Raw genomic sequence first — 17,971 nt, 5'->3', positions numbered from 1 at the left:
GCCTACCGTATGTTCTTTATCTTCTCAGTAAATGGTGCATGTTCTCTGATAATACAGACCATACATTGTACTCGGAAGATGTATTAAATAAGTGTTATTTTAGAAGGTATCTAAAGCTACACTATGTGTCTTTAAAAGGCTCCATTAATGATTGAATTAAAAGTAATTTATTATTTTAATGGCCACCCAATATTCTTACAAGTTGATATTCCTGAATTCATTTTAACAATTTTCCTATAATTAAAAACTACTTTAATTTTTAGTATGATAAGTGGTTCTCTGATAAACTTTATATACATAAAGGTTTCAAAGTATTCATTATTTCTTTAGGAAAAAGGCACAAGTGTGGACTTGCCAACACAGAAATGTGAATGTTTGATTTTTCATAATGCGAGGTTGCTTTCCAATTTCTATTCGGACCAGCATTACATCGAAATGTCAGTTTATTTACACATTCTTTATGGTTATAAAAAAGATAATTTGCTTGTTGAAAACCTAATTTGTCAATCATCTTGAAGCATTTTGTATTTTATGATGGAGAATTTAAATATGCTAATGAATTACTAATGCATATTCTTTAACATTTGTTAGGTGTTATTTTCTTATTTGTAGAAATTATTTAAATTAATAGAATTTAATGTGCTTGTCATATTGGTTTGTAATTTGTCTTTTATTTTTCCTTTGGTATTTTTAATTCATACTATTTTTTTAATAGCAATAACTTAGATATTAAAATATTGAAACAAAGTCCATCGAAGGTACTGCTATTGATGTAATGTCAATTTTCTGACAGAAGCTAGCTGTAGACATGAACAGTGAAGGATGCAAGAAGCATTCCTTGAGTGAATTAAGCAGAAGAAAACGAATAGAACATTTAAACAGAGCCTTTAGAAATATATAGGTTCTGAACAAGTGGAAGAAGTAAAGGAATAAAGAAATAAATGTCAGTCAGAATAACAACACATAAAAAGCCGTAGATGAATATTACATGCAAAGAAGATAAAAGTATGAATAGAGCCAACTCCAGGGAATAAATAGAAGCAGGGAAAGGGCCGTATTATAGAGGCCTTATGAGAAAATTCAAAAGAGGTAATCATTATTAGGTTCTAATAAAATTTAAAAATTCATGTAAATTTTTGCAGATAAATTATTTGAAAAATAAGTTGCTATTGAGAAGAATCGAAGTCTTGAGAACTAGAGGCAGATAAAAAGATCAATAGTCAGGCATAGCTGATATTTGGATAGCTATAATTTGCTATTATATACTCCAATGTTGAGTAGCAGTTATATAGTTGTTCTTGCTGGACTATCTAAGATTTCCAATATGCCTTTAAGTATGAAATAGTCATTTGTGAAATGTTCCTTTCATACATATTTTTATTCATATTTTAAGACATGTGGAGAAGAAGATATTTTAACCAACTAGTAAAACTACCTCTTAGTTTTTACTCTTACATACAGATGGGAGGACAGGAACACAATGTTGCTCTGAAGTTGTTGGATGAGTTTATCTAAATACATAATTCAGAAAGAAAGACATTCTGCTAGGCACAACTAACAGACCATTTTAATGTCAACCAAGAATACACAGAATACAATTATGCTTTCACAATATGATTCAAGAGCTAGCAGGATGGGTTGCCTGCTTTTGGAAAAGTGCATAATTAATGCCTTGACATAATAGCATTCACAGAAAACCCACAGCAAGAATTTTAAGGTTAAAGATACTTTCAATGCAATATTAATATCAAAAGAAATACAAAAAATATTAATATGGTACTCTGCTCCCTGGTATCAGAAATTAAAGGCATTTAAATTTACAGCAAGTAGTTAAAGATATAAGAAAATACATTTACCTTTTGGGGAAAAAAGGAAGGAGGTCTTTTCCTTTTCAATTATTATTTAATTTATATCAGTAATATGTTTGCTTGAAGTTTCTCAATTATATTCAGTTAATACAGTGTTACACATATAGTTTCTACATGTATCTAGATTGTAAAAATCTCTTTATACAACATTTTTCCTTGAAATTTCTCATTATTAATATTCAACTATTATGTAGGTGCAAACATAGTATCTATATATGCATGCAATTAAAAATATGATGAATTAAGAACAACATGATGAAACCACAATGAATCTAGAGAAATAGACAGAGATATTTTATGATCATGAACACTAAAAAAATCTTGTAGCTTTTGATGACTTCTCAATTTGTTTGCTAATCCAGCAGTAAGATGGTTGACCATTTAAGTCACTGAACAGACTGGCAATTACTTTTCCTATATCTATTAGAAAATTTCAGTTAAGGCTTTCAAAATGTTTGGAATCAGACTATTATATAATCTTTATTAAATAAGGTGGCTTCTCACATTTCTAATCTCTTCCATCCTCTCCTGCACACAGCCACTCTATTTTCTTCTAAATACTGTCTCTGGCAAAATACATACCATTTGTACTTTCTTAATAAAACAAGTCTTTATTTTACTGTTATTTTTATATATAATACTGTTTTTATATGCAATTTTTAGAATTATTAAAAACTCCTTAACACATACCTGTAATTTCAAAAACATAAACATTTTGAACATAAATGAACATTTTGAACATAAACATAAAATGACAATTTTATTGTTATTTTCTCCTAGAGTTAGCAGTCGGCAATTATGAAAAAGCAATTTCTTCCCCACTGACAGATTTAAACTTGTTGCTCAAGGGCAATGCTTCAAGAACAGTGGCCATTTTTTTCATATGCACATTATGGATTGTCTCTCTTTAAACTAGATGCCCAAAGTAGTAAGTTACTTTCCATGTGCAGTGCTGCCATATTGCCAAATAGGATCTGACTTGGTAAAAACTAAATTGAAAAAAATTCTTTGCGACTTGTCATGTAGAGTCAAGATCAGAAAATGTTACTCAGGCTTCTGATGCTTTATGCTGAAGACCATCCCCTTGAGTTTGCCACGTCACATTCAAGATACTGCTCCTTTAAGGCATTTTGACTTGAAGAAATTAAGCAGTGTGTGTTTTCACCTAAAAGCATAATATTTATATTAGCATGAAATGTTTTTTTCTTCAAATGTCAGAAACAATGTGTATTTCAGATTACTGCATGTGTCTTTTCCTTATATTTGTTTTTGAATTATTATTTGTGATTTTTGCTTTCAAGGTGTTTTGTTGGTGTTACCTTTTCTATTTTTTTTTACATATCAACTGGACAGGGACAAGTTACCTTTAGTTATCCCTTGATTTGTAAAACAGTGCTTCTGATGCTCACATACTATAACCAGAGAGGTGGTAAACCATTTGATATCTATATTTAGATCTATATATGTATAAGAAATATCTGCATCTACCTATATTTGTATAAGGAATATATGTGTGTGTATTATATATACTTATATATATATACGCTATAAAAATAATAATTTCCTTGTCAATAATGTAAATAAATAGGAATTGGAAATATGTGTGTGTGTATATATAAATATATAACTATATGTATAAAATACACACACGTAAGAAATATATGTGTGTGTATATATGTATAAGGAATATATGTGTGTGTGTATATATATGTATAAGGAATATATTTGTGTGTATTTATATACTTTTATATATATATACACACACACACATATTCCGTGTGTGTATTATATATATACTTATATATATATATATATACACACACAAACACATATTTCTGATCCCTATTTATATACATTATTGACAAGGAAATTATTATTTTTATAGCAGTCAATTCACATCACATTTGGAACCTTCCATAAAAAAAATTGTTTGTTGACAGAGATTCAGATACAGGAACTAGAAATAACTGAACATAATATGACTATATTGCCATTATGCAGATTGTTCCAGAGCACATAATAATGCTTCATTTGTACCATGCTGTAATTGGCACTTATGCATTCCTTTCTCTGAGAGCCCATTAGAAATATAATTATGCCAAAACATGATGATATATTTCAGCACCATGGAATTGAACCTCTGCCTTTTGCAACAGTCCCATGAGGTAAACACAAGCTCTGTGAGCATAATATTTTACAAAGAAAATGTAAAAGCTCACTCTACTATTGTAGTGTACAGCATCTGCTTCTAACCTTTGGATCGGTTTCTGTTTTTAAAGGCACAAGTGCTGATACTTCCCCCTAGAAAGTGATCAGTCTGTTACTGATAAGATCATATTAGCAGCAGGGGCAGGCTTGTGATATAAACTAGCTTGTGATCTTATCTGCTCCAGATAATTATTTTGCAATGGAAAGCTAGCAGTAAGCAATAACATCAGCTACTGTTTATGCTAGGAAGAGGCTGTGTATTCTGTTCTCATTATGATGAGCCATTCTCCTTGTGTTGTTTTAGTGTCAGAGATGATCCTGACGTCAGGCATTTTGAAACTCTCCATAATACTAGCTGATTCACTCGACTATTAAGGATTATCTAAGTACAACCAAAATGATTACAAATATGAAAAATAGGTATCTAAGGAAAGATTTGTCAACTCTAGTTTCTATAATCAGATGCTGATAAAAGTCAATCACATATTTGTGAGAATATTCTAGAATTGCTAATGCCTGTCTAATAGGATTTTCGCTGTAATAATCCATTAAACTTAAAATACGCAGAAAAAATATAAATTGGTTTACTTTACATATTTAGGAAAAGACACGGGTTATGTTCTTTAAATGTGAGAACATTCTTAGCAGTGATATAAATGAAAATTTGTTTTATGGTAAATACGTAGCAGTTTTTCATCATTTCCTATCGAGAATAGAACCTGAAAATTTGGCAGTAATGATTTAAGTGAGAGATGTAGAGAAGGCTTTTCTGACTACAGCTTATATCTTCATGTAGTAGATATTCAGAGGAGGTAAGTAAGGCTTCAAAGAATCTTCTAATGCACTTATCTCTGGTTAGTGTGGATTACATTATGTAAAGCACTAAATCAAAAATATAAACAGTATAAATAGATTTCAAATCCTCCTCTTGGTCATGTGGTAAACAGGTTAAAAGCAAACCTTATGTTGATAGAGAAATAAAATAAAATTTATAAATTTGGAGTGGTCTTTTTATAGCTGATTTATAATAAATCAATATAAAAGAAAATTGATATTTCAAAACAATGAATTCCTTTTTATTAAGACAATACATAATTTTAAGTGTAGTTTATAAAAAATTCTGTTACACTAAGTGTAATTCTCCCTCAAGATTACCCCTCTTTTCTTTCTTAAATAGAAACAGGCGATTTGCATTAATTTTAATGGTTCTACTGCTTGATTTATCCCTGCATGAAATTGCATGCTTCAGTACCTAATACCTACTGAAATAATAATTCATATAATCTCAAGATGTGTCAAGAAGTGACTTAAAGTAGAGGTAAAAGAAATATGAACTGAAATTAATGATGATCTCCTACCACTTCCTGATGAATAGGAGAACAAGGTCATGCATTTCAACACAGAGGGTCTGACTTTTCTCTCAGTGGTCTCAGGTGCCACTAGCCATGGTGGTATTATTACAAGTTCCTTTGGCACTGCTGGGTAACACTGAATAGAACAACACTACATCTGTCCATTAAGAAATAACAAGGATATACTATAGAATAAAATAACTTATTGCATTGCAGTAAACAATGGTGCCCAAATATACTAAAGTGATTCATGCTTCATTTAAAAATGTATAGTTTATAGGAAAAAAACATGGATTTGAGCATATTAGAAAAATGACTATAAATATTCAAAAAGACATATTCATTCACATAGAGCTAAAATTTTAGCATATTTTAAATATTCAGGGATTTAACAAAGTTTACATTATTTCGGTTTTCTCCTCAGTGTACTCTTCACATCAAAATTACCAACCTAACAATGTGTGTAAATGTGTAGAGTGAGCTTTTCTTATTATTTTAAAACCAACAGTATCTTTAACTGTCACAAGAAGGGACCTGCCAGAGTGTTTTAGATGCTTCGTATCCTCTATGGAGATATGTTGAAAGAATGCCAAGTAACATCTCCCAAATTGGTTGTTGCATTCAGTTTCCCAGGAGAAAGTGCATAGGAACAGGATCCATCATCACATTGCCATTACTGCTCCATTTTGGGGTAATCTCAACAAAAAGGAGGCTATAGACTATCAACTATTAAATTGCATCCACTGGCAGTTTGTGATATTTAAAAATAAAAACATGTACTATGTTTCTTGTACTTATTTTCAGAGTATTTGAATTTCAGACATGGTTAGTTGTCAAATTTGTGAGCATTAAAATCACTTTAAGAGTTAAAAGCAAGAAAAGTCATTATTCAAGCCCCAGAGAAATACCTCAACTGACTAAAGATTGGGCATTTTGCCATCATGACAGATAGGTAAGAGTGTCAGCCACCAAGAGACATGTACATGTCAAGTGTGAATATTGATGTCAGGATCTAAGAAGACTACTTCACTAGTGCCCTGTTATGAGATGATACCCATAAGGAACCCCCACGTGCCAAAAACTATTATCAACCTATGAAATTGACTTCAAAAAATTAAGCAGTCTTTGAGATGATGTAAATGAAAGGATAATCGTATCACTTTGATTAGTTGACATACAAATAACATGAAATTGTATATTAAAAGTCTGTACCTCTCTTTTCATTTTAAAGGAAACTCCCATTTTGACAGATTCTTCATCCTCAGTTATTTTTTAAGTTAAGCAGTCATTAAATATTGCAAATGTCACACTGGTCAAGTCTTTAGGACTTTACACACAATAAAAGTCTACTTGTCAACTTTCTCATTAAATGGACTCAATGTGCGTTTAAGGATATTATTTTTCACTTTTGATATGAGCACAATTCAGTTGGTTATATCGTTACAATTCACATTATTCTTTTCCTTATCACATGTAAATGTATTCAGGATGCATTTGGTGGTGTGAAAAAGAAAAAAAAAAGGATAGATAGAATGACATATAATTGTCAGTATAATAAAATGGATCTCCTTAACCAATTAATATTTTCCTTTGTTTCACATTTCAAATATAATTTTAGTTGGCATCTTATGTCTAAGCATATATATTTCACTACTAAATGATGAATAAATCCACAATTAAACTCACTGTAAAGTCTATCATAGGTCCTTATCAAGTCGATTTCTATGTGTTCATTTTACATAGTTATAATTTCTTAGACTCTCATTGGCCTAGAAAATTTTCAAAGCCAGTAGACAGCAACTAAATTTTGTATTATGCTCAAGTGTAAGGATAGTTTGAAATTACTAAGTCAGCATTTATTTTCACCCAGGAATCTATTCATATGAGCTCCAAACTTCAACATGCTCATCAACGAAATAAAGTTTGATTGTACCAGCTTTCCACATATTTATGTCCTACCCAATGTTGGTGCAACTGTCTGATCACATCCGTTTATGAAAAACAGAAGCACCAACATTAATGTATGCATTAAGAAAACTAGGCAATTGTTAATACCTCTAGAATCTAAGCATTTCTTTATTTCTATTTATTTATTTTCTTTTGGTCATTAATATCATCTTTCAAAACAACAACATTTTTCTTAATATTTATTTTGATTTGATAATTACATTTCATATTAAAATTAATTGATATAAATTATATTAGTCTGATTAATTTCTCTCATTTCCCCATATTTATGCATTCCTTAATTCAACATAAAGTTATTTAATTCATAGAAGGTTAGGCACACTCACGGATACTGGAAATGCATCTGCAAACAAAAGAAGGATCTTTGTCCTTATAAAGCTTATATTCTAACAGCAAGAGAAGGTAATAAAGTCATATGTTAAATTTTTAAATGTGGAATTAGGTGAAGTATACCCGTAAATGAGAAGAGCATTTTAGTAAATAATTATTTCTTCTTATTTTTTCATCTCTTTATGCCCCTCTGATACGTTTTTGGATCATTCAGCAACTAATTATTTGCCTACATAAATCATGCCATCTCTCTCTCTCTTTCTCTCTCCATCATTAACCATTAAATTTTCATTTCTTTTTCACAATGTCTTATTCCCATTGCATGCAAACTATATATGCAAATGCTTATTTCCTTCTATTTAACAGTCATGTGCACTTCATTTCTTATGAAATATGTTTTGCCCATCTTTTTATTTAGTTGTTGGTCTTTTATTTGTTACTACCACCTTATTAATCATAATATTAGCCCCCTGTTGTATGCCTTGCAAACTTTTTCCAGTTTGTTTTTAAAATTTATTTTCTTTCCAGTAGTCATTGCTATGCATATAATTTTACTTTTTATGTTGTCAAGTATATCAATCTGTGTCATTTGAATGTTTGTAAATGTATCTCTTGCTAAACATAGCCCTCCAAAGAGTGATAGATTGTTGTAATAATTTAGCAATTTCATTTTTATGTTTGCCTGATGCAGCTGAAATTTTTTTACCACACAGAGGAAGGTAAGGACCATGTATTGACCTGGTGAATATACTCAACTCAGGTTGTCAAGCATTTTTTCAACAAAAGTATTTTGCAGTTTTCTCCTCAATGTTTTGAAATTCTAACTTTATTTAACGATATATTTCCATTATGTATATAGGTATCATTCTAAACTCATCACTCTTTTCCCCCCACTTTCTAGCCTGCAACATATGTGCATACTAACAAACAGTTTTAATTACTGTTGTTCTACAATGTTTCTTAATAATGCATGCAGGAGAAAGTCTCTGCTTGGGGATGTTTTTAATGAAAATTTGCTGGAATTTCTTGTACATTAACATGATAATATGAACTTTCTTTAGGTGTAATTTACACACAATAAAATGCACATCTTTGGCATAGAGTTTGATGAGTTTTAGCTGATTTGTACAGCCTTATAACGACCATCAAAATCAAGAAACTAGAACACTGAAGTTATCACCAGAGTTTCTTTACGTTTCTTCTCTGTCATCCTGCCAATGCCAGGAGTACCACTGATTAGCATCATCACTGTAAACTAAATTTGCTTCCTCTAGAATTTCAAATGATTGAAATTATACAGTTTACCCTGTTTTGTTTCTGGTTACTTATAATCCACATAATGTTATATATATAATTACCAGTCCACATGGTTGTGTGTATCTATAGTTTATTTCTTTTTTGATTAAGTAGTACTACATTACATGACTATACTAAAATTACATAAACTTTCACTGTTGATGAAAAATTATTGAGATGTACTGTAATTATATGTTTAATTTGGTAATAAACTATCAAAAAATTCTCCAGCAGTGCACAGTTTCACATTCACATCAACCATGGATGAGTATTTGAGTTGCTCTATATCATTGCCAGAGATTTTCGGTTTGTTGATATCCGCCACTTCTGTGAATATGTAGTGGTAGTTTATTATTGTTTTAATTTGCATTTCCTTGGTAATTAAAAATGTTTCACAGATTTATGTCAATATTAGCCATTTTGGGGATTTTCTTTTGTGAGATGTCTTTTCAAATTGTTTTCCTATTTTGATTTGGTAATCATAAACATTCTTCTTTTATTTGTGATATTAATAAGAATATTAATAACACCCTAAATTTAATATTGGGGCATGAAGTCTGTATATCATCATCTTCTTCAACTGTTAATTTTGTGTCTATCTGTGCTTATTTTTCTGGTGTCTGTATTTTATGTATTTGAATTTCACTATCACTTTATCATTTTGTTTTATTAGTAAGCTTTTTATTGTATTTTTAGTGGTGGTGATGTTTATTGTTTAATTCTGAAAGGTGCTTTTTATTACTATGCATAGTTCATTGTAAAATTCACAACTAAAAAATTGTTCTAAAGACAGTAAACTTTGACGAACACAGTATGTACTAGTCATGTAATTTTGAGCAAATTACGTCACCTGTTCTTAGTTTGTTAGCTTTTTCTTCAACTAAATAAGATGGAAAACACTGCTTACATCATGTGATTGTTGCCAAGATTGAATAAGTATTTTTACAAAGGATTTGAAAGACTATAATAGTATCAAGTAGGCATTTATTGTTTTAGGATTTGTCATGTATTGTTTGGTAGGAAAAGCTCAAACTACAATTGTTGAGTTTTATTTTATTTGCACTGCTCTTGTATTGCTTTGCCCATTATCTTTTTAAATTTTTTTCTGATTCAGTATTCTTTATATTTTTAATATAAGATATTATTAGATTTTCCTTTGTGACAAAATCTTTTATATCAATACATCTGTTTATTATTACATTTGCATTTATTGCTTCATCAGGTATACTTTTCTCGATTCTTTTGTAGTTTAGTTTGCATTCTGCTTTTCTTTGAAATACTTAAAAAAAATCTTGTATGATCTATGACCTTTATTTTTCTTGTTATAGATTATCATGTTATTTCTGATATACCAGAAGTTTTATAGCCAGACTTTAATATATTTTCTTGTATATTTAACAATTTTAACTTTATACAATATACTGAATATACTGTAGACCATTTCCGTTTCCTCCTTTCTTTTGGCTATAATGACTTTGCATATATCTAACTTTTCATACCTCCAACATTTTTTTCTTCTTAACTAATCAAATTTGTCTTTTTATATTATGTTCTTGGATATTTTCATGGGTGTTTTTACATTTTAAAATTTTTTATACATCTATCTCTTGATTTATCAGCTTTAAGTAATATCATTTTTTCTCACTGTAAAAGAAATAGAAATCAATATATTTAAAATACTTTCAATATTTTTACACATTGAAACAAGAAGAAATTAAAATATTTAACAGATCACTAACAAGTCCCTAAATTGAATTAGTAATGAAAAGCCTACCAACCAAAAAATGCCATAAGCCAGATGGATTCACAGCTGAATTTAACCAGACATACAAAGAGACATAAAAAAATTAATACAACTTCTTAATTTTCTAAATTTGCAGTATTGTTCCATTTCTACATAGTCACAGTTTATAATACATTTTATTGAACTCAGTGTGCACTATTGGTTGTCTGGAAATGGAATCATATTATTTGAGAAGAGAAATAGCTTGACTTTCTCCCTTCTTATTTGGAAGCCTTTTATTTCTCTCTTGCTTGATTACAACTAAGACTTCCAGTACTATTTTGAAAAGGAGTGGTGGGGGTGGGCATTCTTGTCTTGTTCCAATCTCAAGGTAAATGCTTCCAGCTTTTGCCCATTCAGTATGATGTTGGCAGTGGGTTTTTCATAGATGGCTCTTGTTACTTTGGGGTATATTCCTTCAATGCCTAATTTGTTGAGAGTTTTTAACATAAAGTGGTGTTGAATTTTACTGATGGCCTTTTCTGCAGCTATTGAGATAATTGTGTAGTTTCTGTTGTTAATTTTGCTTATATAGTAAATCACATTTATTTATTCATATATGTCGAACCAGCCTTGCATCCCAGATATAATGCGTAATTGATTGTGGTGAATTAGCTTTTTGATGTGCTGCTGAATTCAGCTTGCAATATTTTCTCGAGGATTTTTGTGTCTATGTTCATCAGAGATATTGGCCTGAAATTTTCTTTCCTTGTTTTGACTCTGCCAGGCTTTGGTGTCAGAATGATTATGGCTTTGTAAAATGAATTACAGAGGAGTCCCTCTTCCTCAATGGTTTGAAATAATTTGAGTAGGATTGATATTAGTTCCTCTTTGTATGTCTGGTTGAATTCAGCTGTGAATCCATCTGGCTTATGGCATTTTTTGGTTGGTAGGCTTTTCATTACTAATTCAATTTAGGGACTTGTTAGTGATCTGTTAAATATTTTAATTTCTTCTTGTTTCAATGTTAGGAGGCTGTGTGTTTCCAGGAATTTATCCATTTTTTTTTTTTTCTAGGTTTTCCAGTTTGTGTAAGTAGAGGAGTTCATAACAGTCTCTGAAGATTTTTTGTAATTCTGTGGGGTTGGTTGTAATGTCAACTTTGGCATTTCTGATTGTGTTTATTTGGTTCTTCTCTCATTTTTTTCTTTTTTAATCTAGCAAGTGGTCCATTAATTTTGTTTAATTTTTTGAAGAACAAACTTTCAGTTTCACAGATCTCTTGTATGGAATTTTATTTCTAAATATCATTCAGTTCAGCTATGATTTTGGTTATTTATTTATTCTGCTACTTTTAGGATTAGTTTGCTCTTGTTTTTCTCGTTCCTTAAAGTGCTACATTAGGTTGTTAACTGAGATCTATCTAACTTGTTGATATAGGCATTTATTGCTGTAAACCTTCCTGTTAGCACTGCTTTAGCTGTGCTCCAGAGATTCTGGTATTTGCCTTTCTGTTTTCATTAGTTTCAAATAATTTTTTGATTTCTGCCTTAATTTCATTATTTACACTAAGTCATTTAGGAGAAGATTATTTAACTTTAATGTAATTGCATGATTTTATAGGTCTCATTGGTATTGATTCCTATTTTTATTGCACTGTGATCTGAGAGCATGGTTGGTATGAGTTTGATTTTTTAAAATTCACTTAGTATTGCTTCATGGCTGAGCATGCTTTGAACCTCAGAGTATATGCCATGTGACAATGAGAAGAATGTATACTCTGTTGTTGTTGGGTGAATTTTTCTGTAGGTATCTATTAGGTCAAATTGGTCAACTGTGGAGTTTAAGTCCAGAATATGTTTGTTAGTTTTCTGCCTCAGTGTGGAGTGTTGAAGTCCCTGGGTATTAGTGTGTGATTATCTAAGTCTCTTCATAGATCTATAGAACTTGATCATTGTTAGCATAAAGTGTTTCATCTGATGTAATAATCATTGCTCGTTTTTGTTTTCTGTTTTTTGATAGGTCTTTTTCCATCTCTTTATTTTGAGCCTATGGGTGTCATTACCTGTGAGATGGACCTCTTGGGGATAGCAGACAGTGAGACTTGATCCTTTATCCAACTTGTCACTCTATGACTTTCTAGTGAGGCATTTAGACCATTTACATTTGTGATCAATATTGATATGCAGGAGTCCAGCCCACAGACCCTTACCCAATGAAGAATGAATAACATACACTGACACAGATATTCTGTCAGTTCCGCTAAATGTCCAGGCCCCTATAGACACCAAGGAAGGTGCAGTAAAGAGTAGCAGCCAAGGTCCGTTCAACCAGCAAAGCTCACATTTATTCAGTATAGACTAAATGACAAAGGTCTTGAGTAAACACCACTAGAGGGTAACTGACTTGGCTGCCCACCCCCACCCCCCACCCAGTAGAGAGCAATTATGCACCCAGGGTTGCTCAAAGGTTGGTCTTAGCTTGAGTAAACAAGCTATTTAGATATACTACTCTACATTCTTTTGTACCTACTTTAAGCTATTTACTGAAGGTAAGGGTTAGGGTGCTTTCAGCCATAACCCTATCCTGAGACTTTTGCAAAACCTTCCAGTCCTCCAAGAAGATTTGTGTATATATCCTGTAAGTTCATCTTAAAATTTTTCCCACCAATCTGACTGAACTCCCACATTGATATGTGAGAATTCGATCCTTTCATCATTCTGTTAGTTGGTTGTTATGTAGATTTGATTGTATAGTTGCTTTGTAGTACTAGGGTAGGTGTTTATGTGTTCTTTTGTGGCAGCAGATGCCATTCTTTCATTTCTGTTTTAAAAACTCCCTTTAGTAGCTCTGGTAAGGCAGGTCACTTGGTATTTGCTTGTCTGAAAAGGATTTTATTTCTCCTTTGCTTAAGAAGCTTAACTCTGTAGGATATGAAATTCTTGACTGGAATTTATTTCCTTCAAAGATGCTGAATATAGGCCCCCAATTACTTCTGGCTTGTAAGGTTTCTGCTGAAGGGGCCACTGTTAGTCTGATGGGGTTCCCTTTGTCGGTGAACTCTTCCTCTCTAGCTCCCTTAAAGATTTATTCTTTCATGTTGAACTTGGAGAATCTGATGACTAAGTGTCTTGGGGACGGTGATCTTGCATAGTATCTCACAACAGTTCCCTGAATTTCTTGAATTTGCATGTTGACCTCTCAAGTAAAATTGGGAATATTTTCATGGATTATATCCTCAGATATATTTTCCAAGTTGGTTGTTTTATCTCCTCTCTTTCTGAAGTGCCAATAAGTTATAGATTTTTGTCTCCATGTAATCCCATGTTTCTCAAAAGCTTTTCTTAAAAAAACATATGTTTTTTGTTTCAGTAGCTTTTGGGGGAACAGGTGGTGTTTGGTAACATGAATAAATTATTTAGTAGTTATTTCTGAGACTTTGGTTCACCCATCACTGTACCTAGTGTATAGTCTTTTATCCCTCATCCCCCCACCACCCTTAACCCTGAGTATCCAAAGTGTGTTGTATCATTCTTATGCATTTGCATCCTCATAGCTTAGCTCCCACTTATAAAGTGATGACATATGATGTTTAGTTTTCCATTCCTGAATTTCTTCACTTGGAATAATAGTTTCCAATTCTATCGAGGTTGCTGCAAATGCCATTATTTTGTTCCTTTTTATGGCTGAGTAGTATTCCATGGTGTGTGTGTATATATATATATATATATATATATATGTATATCACATTTTCTTTATCCACATGTTGATTGATGGGCATTAGACTGGTTCCATATTTTTGCAATTGTGAAAGGTGTTGCTATAAATATGCATGTGTGGACTGGGCGCAGTGGCTTAAGCCTGTAATCCCAGCACTTTGGGAGGCTGAGACGGGCGGATCACGAGGTCAGGAGATCGAGACCATCCTGGCTAACACGGTGAAACTTCGTCTCTACTAAAAAACACAAAAAACTAGCCGGGCGAGGTGGCGGGTGCCTGTTGTCCCAGCTACACGGGAGGCTGAGGCAGGAGAATGGTGTAAATCTGGGAGGCGGAGCTTGCAGTGAGCTGAGATCCAGCCACTGCACTCCAGCTCGGGCAACAGAGCAAGACTCCGTCTCAAAAAAAAAAAAAAAAAAAATACATATATATATATATACACACATATATATATGTGCATGTGCAAGTATGTTTTTTGTACAATGACTTATTTTCTTATGGATAAATACTCAGGAGTAGGATTGTTGGATCAAATTGTAGATGTATTTTTATTTCTTTAAGGAATCTCCACATTGTTTTCCATAGTGGTCATACTAGTTTACATTCCCACCAACAAGGTTATAGTGTTGTCTTTTGATCTCATCCATGACAACATCTATTATTTTTTTTTTTTTTTTATTATGGCCATTCTTGCAGGAGTGAGGTGGTATCACATTGTGGTTTTGTTTTGCATGTCCCTGATCATTAGTGATGTTGAGCGTTTTTCATATGTTTGTTGGCCATTTGTATATTTTCTTTTTTTAAATAAAATTGTGGTTTATTTAAACAATGAAGAACATACAGCAGTGAAATGAATAATTTCTTGTTACATGGGCCAACATGGATGAATCTCAGAAACATGTTAACTGATAAAGCAAGTCATAAAGGAAAACATAAAATGATCTTTTATATAAAATTCAAAAACAGGCAAAACTAGGTATTATTTGAGGATACAAACATAGTTAAAAAGTTAAATAGAAACAAGAAACTACAAAATTTAGGGCAGTGGTTATCTTTGTATAGAGGAAGTGCTATGTGTATTGAGAATAGTTTCTAAGGTAATATGATGTTGAGTACCTGGTTAGCAATGTCATTATTTTTTCCTGACACTATCCACATGGAGATAAATATCGTTATTTTAATTGCTTTTATATGTATAACAGCTTAAGTTTTTAAATTAAAACTTCTTATTGAGGTGAAATTCACATAACCATAAAACTAATCATTTCATTTTTTTCCCATAAGTTATTGGGGGTACAGGTTGTATTTGGTTACATGAGTAAGTTCTTTAGTGGTGATTTGTAAGATTTTGGTGCACCCTACCTTACTGCACCATATTTATAGTCTTTTTTCCCTCAGTACCCTCCCACTCTCCCACCCAAATCCCCAAACTTCCTTGTATTGTTCTTATTCCTTTGCATCCTCATAACTTATTTCCCACATATCAACGAAAACATACAAAGTTTGATTTTCCGTTCCTTAGTTACTTCACTTAGAATAATAGTCTCCAGTCTCATCTAGGTCACTGCAAATGCTGATAATTCATTCTTTATTACGGCTGCATAGTATTCCATCATATGTATAATTTTTTTGCAGCTATTGTAAAAGGGTTTGAGTTCTTGATTTGATTCTCAGCTTGGTCGCTATTCTTGTATCGAAGAGCTGCTGATTTGTGTACATTAATCTCGTATCCAGAAACTTTGCTGAATTAGTTTATCAGTTATGAAAGCTTTCTGGAGGTGTCCTTAGGGTTTTCAAGGTAAACAATCATATCATTAGCAAGCAGTGACAGTTTGACTTCCTCTTTAATGATTTGGATGCCCTTTATTTCTTTCTCTTGTCTGATTGCTCTGGTTAGGACTTTCAGTACTATATTGAAAAGGAGTGGTGAGAGTGGACATCTTTGTCCTGTTCCAGTTCTCAAAGGGAATGCTTTCAACTTTTCCACATTTAGTATTATGTTGGCTGTGGGTTTGTCATAGGTGGCTTTTATTACACTAAATTATGTCCCTTGTATGCCTATTTTGCTGAGAGTTTTAATCATAAAGGGATGCTGGATTTTGTCAAATGCTTTTTCTGCATCTATTGAGACAATCATGTGATTTTTGTTTTTAATTCTGTTTATGTGGTGTGTAACATTTATTGACTTGTGTATGTTAAACCATCCCTGCATCCCTGGCATGAAACCCACTTGATCATGGTGGATTATATTTTTGATATATCGTTGGATTTGGTGACTCAACAGAGACTGCCATAATCCTCCTAGGTACACGACTCCAATTACCTAATGTGGGAATCTCACCCCCATCCCACACAGCATCAGGAACACGACCATCCCAAGGAGAGTCTGAGCTAAGACACACTTAGTCCATATGAAGGAAAGATACAGTTGTTTTCAGACAAACAAGTGCTGAGAGAATTCACCTTTACCATACCACCACTACAAGAACTGCTAAAGTAAAATACATGTTAAAAAGCAAAACCAAAATGAAACAAACAAAAAAAAGTACACAGGCAACAAAAAGCATGATGAATGCAACAGTACATCACATTTCAATACTAACATTGGATGTAAATGGCTTAAAAGTGCCACTAAAACTACAGAACTGCTGAATGGATAAAAACTCACCACCCAACTATCTGGTGTCTTCAGGAGACTCACCTAACACATAAGGACTCACATAAACTTAAAGTAAAAGGCGGGGGGGGGGGGGGGGAGGTGGAAAAGCATTTCATGCAAATGGACACCAAATGCGAGCAGGGGTAGCTATTCTTACATCAGGCAAAACAATTTTTAAAGCAACAACAGTAAAAGAGACAAAGAGGGACATTATATAATGGTAAAAGGCCTTGTCCAACAGGAAAAAATCACAATCATAAACATATACACACCTAACACTGGAGCTCCCAAATTTATAAAACTATTACTAATAGATCTAAGAAATGAGATAGCAATGCAATAATAGTGAGAGACTTCAATACTCCACTATATATTTTCTTTTGAGAATTGTTTATTCATGTCTTTAGCCTTTTTGATGGGATCGTTTGTCTTACTGATTTGTTTCAGTTCTTTGTAGATTCTGCATATTAGTCCTCTGCTGGATATATAGACTGCAAAGATCTTCCTTATCTATTTACCCTGCTGATTTTTTTTTTTTTTTTCTCACAGAAGCTATTTAGTTTAATTAAACCCCATCTATTCATTTTTGTTTTTGTCAAACTTGCTTTTGGGGTCTTGGACATGAAGTTTTTCCCTAAGCCAATGTCTTGAAGGATTTTTCCAATGTTATCTTCTATAATTTTTATGGTTTCAGATCTTAGATTTAAGCCTTTGATCCATCTTGAGTTGATTTTTGTACAAGGTGAAAGATGAGGATCCATTTTCATTCTTCTACATGCGGCTTGCCAGTTATCCCAGCAACATTTGTTGAACAGAGTGTACTTTCCTCACTTTATGTTTTTGTTTG

The sequence above is a fragment of the Chlorocebus sabaeus genome, chromosome 7 (genome assembly GCF_047675955.1).
Source record: "Chlorocebus sabaeus isolate Y175 chromosome 7, mChlSab1.0.hap1, whole genome shotgun sequence".
In the NCBI taxonomy this organism is placed as follows: domain Eukaryota; kingdom Metazoa; phylum Chordata; class Mammalia; order Primates; family Cercopithecidae; genus Chlorocebus; species Chlorocebus sabaeus.
Note: the sequence above shows the minus strand (reverse complement) of the source record.